This window comes from Dermochelys coriacea, chromosome 24 (genome assembly GCF_009764565.3).
Source record: "Dermochelys coriacea isolate rDerCor1 chromosome 24, rDerCor1.pri.v4, whole genome shotgun sequence".
NCBI classification, from domain to species: domain Eukaryota; kingdom Metazoa; phylum Chordata; order Testudines; family Dermochelyidae; genus Dermochelys; species Dermochelys coriacea.
The window spans coordinates 6,857,089-6,864,883 of record NC_050091.1 but is presented as its reverse complement, the minus strand read 5'-3'; positions in this window follow the sequence as shown (position 1 = coordinate 6,864,883).

The window sequence follows — 7,795 nt, the reverse complement described above, 5'->3', positions numbered from 1 at the left end:
ATTACAGCGCTGACCCTGTGTGTGTGTGTGTTGGGTCTGTGCTATTACAGCACTGACCCTGTGTGTGTGTGTTGGGGCTGTGCTATTACAGCACTGACCCTGTGTGTGTGTGCGCGTTTGGGCTGTTCCATTACAACACTGACCCTGTGTGTGTGTGTTTGGGCTGTTCCATTACAGCGCTGACCCTGTGTGTGTGTGTGTGTGTTGGGGCTGTGCTATTACAGCACTGACCCTCTGTGTGTGTGTGTGTGTGTTGGGGCTGTGCTATTACAGCACTGACTGTGTGTGTGTGTGTTGGGGCTGTGCTATTACAGCACTGGCCGTGTGTGTGTGTGTGTTGGGGCTGTGCTATTACAGCACTGGCCGTGTGTGTGTGTGTGTTGGGGCTGTGCTATTACAGCACTGACCCTGTGTGTGTGTGTTTGGGCTGTGCTATTACAGCGCTGACCCTGTGTGTGTGAGTGTGTGTTTGGGCTGTGCTATTACAGCGCTGACCCTGTGTGTGTGTGTGTGTTTGGGCTGTGCTATTACAGCGCTGACCCTGTGTGTGTGTGTGTGTTTGGGCTGTGCTATTACAGCACTGACCCTGTGTGTGTGTGTGTGTGTGTGTGTGTGTTTGGGCTGTGCTATTACAGCACTGACCCTGTGTGTGTGTGTGTGTGTGTGTGTGTGTGTGCACGCGTTTGGGCTGTTCCATTACAGCACTGACCCTGTGTGTGTGTGTGTGTGTGTGTGTGTTGGGGCTGTTCCATTACAGCGCTGACCCTGTGTGTGTGAGTGTTTGGGCTGTTCCATTACAGCGCTGACCCTGTGTGTGTGTGTGTTTGGGCTGTTCCATTACAGCGCTGACCCTGTGTGTGTGTGTGTGTGTGTGTGTGTGTTTGGGCTGTGCTATCACAGCGCTGACCCTGTGTGTGTGTGTGTGTGTGTGTGTTTGGGCTGTGCTATCACAGCGCTGACCCTGTGTGTGTGTGTGTGTGTGTGTGTTTGGGCTGTGCTATCACAGCGCTGACCCTGTGTGTGTGTGTGTGTGTGTTTGGGCTGTGCTATCACAGCGCTGACCCTGTGTGTGTGTGTGTGTGTGTTTGGGCTGTGCTATCACAGCACTGACCCTGTGTGTGTGTGTGTGTGTACACACACACTGGGACTCCTGGGTTCTTTTCCCAGCGCTGGGAGGGGCTGGGGCCAGGACCCCTGTGCTCTGTTACCTACCCAGCGGGAGTATGGAAGGGGTGGAGCAGGGCCTGGGGCGGTGGGAAGAATCTAGAGGCCAAAGCAGGTGCCAAGAATTCAGGCCTCTGGGGTTGTGTTCTCAGGTCTGGGCGGGAGCAGGGCCAGCAGGAGCTAGGAATCCTGGCTTCTATTCTCAGCTCTGCCACTGACTCATCGTCTGACTTCAGGCAAGTCACTCTGTGCCTCAGTTTCCCTCTCTGCACGAGGAGGAGGATGGCGCTGCCCTGCAGGAGTGTGAAGAGATTTGAGATTCTTAGAGGAAAGGTGCCAGCACAGACCAGGCTATGTGGCTCAGTGACTTGGACCGGAATTTACCTGAACACATCTCCCTGCGATGGATGGACTAAGCAGCCCACACCCCAGCCAATAAATCCCTGCGGCTTTGCAGCCTCCCTCCCCGTCCATTTCTAATTGGAATCACTCAGTGTCCAGTTTCCCTCCTGGTGGCGGGGCCTGGGATCCGTTGTTTCTTGGCCCTGCCCTGCTGTTTCACGACTGTCCAGGCAAAGCATTGGCAAGGAGACCGATCCGAGAGCAACGTGCTCTGAATCCCACATCTCGGACCTTCTCAGGGGCCGACCTCCTGGGATGTAGAGACAGCGGGGGAACTCAAAGCAAACATCACCCCCCCCAGATCGAGGGGACAGTCAGCTTGGCACTGCTTATTTCAGAGACAGGGAGGGCTAGTGGTTAGAGCAGGGGGGAAACAGGAACAGGGAGGGGAGTTTGTATAGTGGCTAGAGCAGGGGACTGGGAGTCAGGACAGCTGAGTTCTTTTCCCAGCTTAGGGGGTGGGGGCAAGTGATTAGAGCAGCGGGCTGGGAGTTGGGGCTCCTGGGTCTATCCTCAACTCTGTCCCGGTCCCATTGACCAATGAACACAGGACAAAACCACCCAATAACCTCACAGACCGAGCCGGTTTAAATCCTCTCACCTGGACATGGGATCCTCCTTTGCTTCTTGGCCCAGGGAATTATCCTGGGGCCGTTCCCCAGCCTGCGCAATGCAGGAGCTCAGACTGAATGGCCTCAGTGGTCCCCCATCATGGCAGGGGGTTGATCAGGGACACGCGACGGTGAATTATTGCGAGAACCTGTCACCGAAGCCAGATGCTGCAGCCTGCCAGCTCCATGGCATTCAGGCTCAGAAAGAGGCCTAGGGTCCACTCCCAGGCCATAAGGACTAAAGCCTTTTGCTGGTGTCTGTCCCTGTGGAAAACCCTCATATTTCACGGGCAGCTCTGCTCTAGAAGCTTGAAAGCTGCAGAGGGTGGGGGGGCAGGGCAGGACTCCTGGGTTCTGTCCCCAGCTCTGCTGCTGACTCCCCGTGTAACCTCGGGCAAGTCGCTCTCGCTGCTCTGTGCCTCAGTTTACCCCAGCTGCAAAACGGCGATCTAAGGAAGGGGGAAAAAAACAGGCTAAGTGCCATTGCTGTGCAAACTCCCCCCACCCCCTCACACACCCCATTCATGGATCCTCAGAGGGGCGGGGCAGCAGAAGACTCAGGAGGGAGCAGGCCCCATCCTGGGTGGCTTCCCAGAACTGGCTGAGGCAAAGGGGGTCAGGACCTGGGGAGAAAACTAGCAATGGGTCGGGGAGCAGCTGTTCCCAGGAGGGACCTAGCACAGGCTGGAAAAGGGACAGGGCAATAGAGGGGCGTTAGGGTCTGGCCACAGAGACACAGGGAACAAGAGCTGCTGCTTCGTTCCTATACAACCAACCCCAAACCCACCCCGCTCCTGGCTCTGCCTTCGATAAGGCCGGTGCAGGAAGCCCAGGGGTGGAGAACTCTGAAATCTGCGAGGCAGATGTGCTGCTTTTCTCCCCGAGATGGGGCAATCACTGGGACTTGGTCTCCTCGCAACGGGAGAGGCCCTGGCTAGTGCCAGAGCGAAGGGAACAGGTGTGGAAAACACCAGCCACTTCGCTCTAGTCTCAAGGCTCCTTCAGTCAAAGCAGCTAAGGATGAACAAGCAAACGAGAGACACGTCTCAGGGCCATGTGTCCAGCAGGGGTGGTAACCTCATACCTGCCCGTGGGAGCCCGGGGCTCTATTCCTGGCTCTGTCGATGAGCTTGGGTAAGTCACGTCCCCTCTAGGCACCTCAGTTTCACACCCAACCTTTGTCCATGTAGGTTGCAAACTCTTTGGCGCAAGGGCTGTTTAACACTCTGTGTCGGTACAGCCCCTAGCACAATGGGGGCCCGGGTCTCAGCTAGGGCCTCTTCGTGCTACTGGAAAGTCAGCAAGACCGAGCCCGTGGGGCAGGCACCGCACAGATGCCATCCCTGCCCTAAAGGAGCTTGCAATCTAAACAGACAAGAGTGACACAGGATGGGACGGGAAACTGAGGCTCAGAGCGGCAATGCGATTTGCCCATTGTCACCCAGCATAGTCAAGAACAGAACCCAGTGATTTACCCACCAGACCTCGCTGTTTCCGTATGCTGGGGGGGGCTGGCATAAATTTGCTCCAGCCCATTTCCCTTCTCCTGGGGCCATCCAAACAGCACCTTCCTGTGAATTGATGCTGTTCTGCGTGGCGCAAAGAACGGATGGGTTTTGAATTCCAGGTGCCCCCAGGATGGGGATCGGAAGAATGGGAGGAGCGTCTCTGAATGCGATGCCCAAAGACGTGCTGCCCACGGAGCACCAAGTGAGGAGTCCTGTCAGGGGCACGCGATATTATCCCCTTCAGAGAGCTTTTGAGTTCCCTCTGCTGATGCTGGTGAGGCTAACGGGGCGGGTGCCAAGGGGTTAGTTTGCTCCACAGCCTCGCTGATGCTAACGTGCTGATGGAAGAGGGCAGCTCAGACAGCGAGCTGTCAGCAGAGCCTGCTGCACCTGCCAGGTGCTGATGGGCAACGGTGGGAACAGGCGGCTCCCAGGGCACTGGCTGGCTCAGGGCATGGGCCCTGGCACTGAGATGGGCAGCCTGCACCTGATCTCAGAGAACCAGGAGATGCCTCACTGCGGGGGCTGAGCAGCCTTTGCTCCCAGGGAGGGCAGGCTGGGTCGTGAAAGCGGTTGCAGCACGACACCCCGTATGAACCGAGTTTGCCGGGGCTCAGTCTGGTTCCTACCAGGCAAGCAACCGCAATCCTCTTTGCATGTGGCAGCCTCAATGAAGAGGCCCAGGATGGAAGTGTCCTACCCCCGCATTCCCCAGCCGCTGGGACGTTTTGCTGGGGCGGGGCAGGGGGGAAGCTTGCTTTGCCATCACCCCTGTGGTACTGGCTCTGTAGATAAACACAGGACATTGGTCTCCAGGGCTATTCCACCAGCCCGAAACTCCCTACTCACGCAAACTGCATGCACAGTATTAACCCAGCCAGTGGCAGGTTGGAAGGGCACCTGTGGGCTAGTAGGCTGAGCCCGGCGCTGATAAGCAAGAGACTGAATTCACAACCCTGGAAAAATTCTTTTCCAGCTCTGTGCCTCAGTTTCCCCATCTGTTAAAACAAGGCTAATTAGTGTTTCTATGGCAGTAGCTCCCAGAGGTACATGTCATGGTCCCAGTGGGCCAGGTGCTGTACAAACATGTACAGTCAGGCACAAGCCTAACGAGTTACAAGCTAAGAAGACCAGGGGCATCTGAGAGGTGTGAGCAGAGAGGTACAAATCCTGGCCTATGTTATACGGATCAGGCCAGGGGATCACAGCAGTCCTGGATACATCATCTCACCTCCAGAGCTGTGTGAAGTGGGGCAGGATTTTTCATCCCTATCCTGCACTAGCAATTAAGACCCACCTTTACTGGGGTGGTGGAGAGGAGGAGTTTGCAGGATTATTGGGAGCTAATCCTGGGCTCAGAGAGCGAGATTAGCAAATGAGTTTACTGGGCAGATGGGGAAAGGCTCCAGGAACACAGTGATCGCACAGCTCTCCCGGACTTCCCCTGGGAGACGTCGCAAAAACGAGGCAGCGGCAAATTCCACCGCTAACGACAATCTTCCTGTCCCTGTATTGGTCCCCCACGCTGAATACGCATCCCAGCACCCAGTTAGCTCAGCAAACCGGGACTCCAAGGTCCTGGGTTCAAGTCCCCGTTCTACCATGGGCTCTGGGCTAGAATCTGGGCCTACATTCAAGGCACCGAGCCAGGTTTCTTCCAGCTGTGACTCCAGAGCCCACAAGGTGAGACAGTGCGAATTCACAAGCAGAGCTGGGGGACTGAATTCAGGGGCCCTAACGCCCAGTGCCAAGGAGCTCTCATTGCATGTGATAGGATGGGGGGGGAGGAAAAGCTTGTTTTTCTGTGTTTGGGGGGGTTTCCCCAGTGCCAGAAATGTTCTTTTGGCCCTAACGTTAATGGTCCAGTGCTCTAACTGCTGCACAGCGCTTCCTCATCTTTGGAGGAAGCAAGCAGGCCAGGCAGCATTCCCCAACATCTGCACCAGGACGGAGGTGGGAATATCCCACAATGCACCTGAGCAGCAGGACCAGAGGGCATCAAGAGAGGCCGGGAGGATGTATTGCAGACATCCTCCCCCGCCACTCACATACACTCCTGCTAGGGATCCCTGGATCTAGGGGCTGCCTGTATCCCAGCTGGCCTCAGTGGATCAGAGGGATCTGTTCCCACAGCGGTAGCAATTCTCCCTTGGCAACAACGTATGGTGGTGATGGTGGGGAGGGGGAGTTCAAGGGAGCGAGATGCAGAAGGGATGAAGGCAGGAAAGGAGGATGAGGGAGGGAAGAAATGAGAGTACAAGAGCCAGACAAAGGGGAGTGAGGGAAAAGGGGGGGCTGTATACCCCATCATCTGCTGAGCAGGATCTTGGAGATGTCTTGCTGACAGCCAGCCTGGCTCTGCTCCATGTCACTCCACAATGGGACAGGGGGTCTCCGTTCCATAGAGCCGCTCTCCAGAGCATTTGTACAGATCGGCTCCTTCATCGAGGGAGGGAGAGCGGGGTGGGCACCTGGCCCTGACTGCCTTCACAGCCCATAGCAAAGTGACCGCAAATGTCTCCCACACATCCCAGCACTGCCTTCCCCCGCTTCCAGCCCCGCTTTGTTCATTTGCCACACTCCCGTAACCACACACCCCAGAGCTTAGCCAGCTCCCGGCCCTGGCAAGCAAGAGTTCCTGGCTCCAGGCGCCTCTGCTCCTTGCCATGTGCAAATACTTAAGCAAGTGAGCTGTGGCCGAGACTGCCTGGCGATTCTTGGGGGGAGCAGGGTGCTGTCAGGACTCCGGCTCCCAGCAGCACCCCTACACACTGTGATGCCACTCACCCCCAAAGGGGCTACTCCAGGGATTGATCTAGCCTTGAGAAGGATGGCAGGAGTTTGGGGGGTGGAAGCACCCCATGATATAAGAGGCCTTGTCTGCATTCAAGGGCCAGTTTCTGGTGTAAAGAAACTGGAACCACTTGGAATCCCCTTCACGCTGCATTCAGCGTTCTTTATACCTTCTTGCTGTGCAGTGTTCCTGTGCGCTGTTAAACAGCTGCTGCCCTCACCCCAGAGGTGGCTGCATTCCAGTATTGTAGACGGGATTCCTAGGTGTTGTCACTAAACAGCTGCTGCATTTCCATGGTAGGTGAGCAATCTCTATGCAGCGTTGCCACGTGCTGTTCTACAGGTGACATGCCCCACCCCAGAGGAGGCTGCATTCCAGTGAGGGTGAAGCTCTCAGAGATGCTATTAACAGTGAGGGCATGAATAAAGCATTTGGGCCCTGCTCATAGGGTTGGGGGAGGGAGTCCCGTCCAGCTAAGCATCCAACTGCATCATCATCACATCAGCCAGCACGCTCACACTCGCAGCGTGAGACCATATATCCCCAGTGCACAGACAGGGCACACTCCCCATGGAGGGTTGCATGGCCTCAGGTGTGCACGAGCGTGTTCGTGGGGCCCAAAGGTTTTGCGCTCATCACGCACACAGCTCGTGCGCCGGCACCGTGGGATTTCACACGTGCCAGCCACGCAGCTGGCGCCCGGGCTGCACAAAACTGCACACTCACCATGCATGCCAATCGCACCCTCACTGCGTCCGGTGGCACGATCAGTGGTGCCCAGGGCTGCACACTCCTGGAGCGTACTGCTGGCACATCCACTGCGCATGCAGGTCTCACACTCGCTGCGGGAGCCTGCGCCCTTGTGCTGCAAGAGGACTATTGCACAATCACTTTGCATCACGAAGCCCATATGTTTCTCAGCCTGGTTACCCTGGTCCACAGAGAGTCCCCTTGTTCTCCTTGCCCAAGGCCAACGCCCACCTGGCGCCTTTGACCTGCGCAAAGGAACGCCAGCGCTCGATGCCCTGGAAAGGCTCCAGGGATCATGTCCAGGCTTCAAGTGCTGCTTTCCTTCCTGCGAGCTATAAATAAGGAGCTTACACCTCTGCCATGGTTCCCAGCAGCACAGCCGGTGCCAACAGGGTGGGGAAGGTGGCCAGCCAGCACCGGATGAGTGGCAGGGGATCCCCACCAGGTGTAAACATCCCTGCCTCCTGGAGTCCTCCTAGCTGCCCCCTCCACCCCACGAGGTGCTCTCAGGGCCCCGCCTGCTAAGATTAACCCCTTAATAGCCAGGTCCCCACTCCATCCCCTGC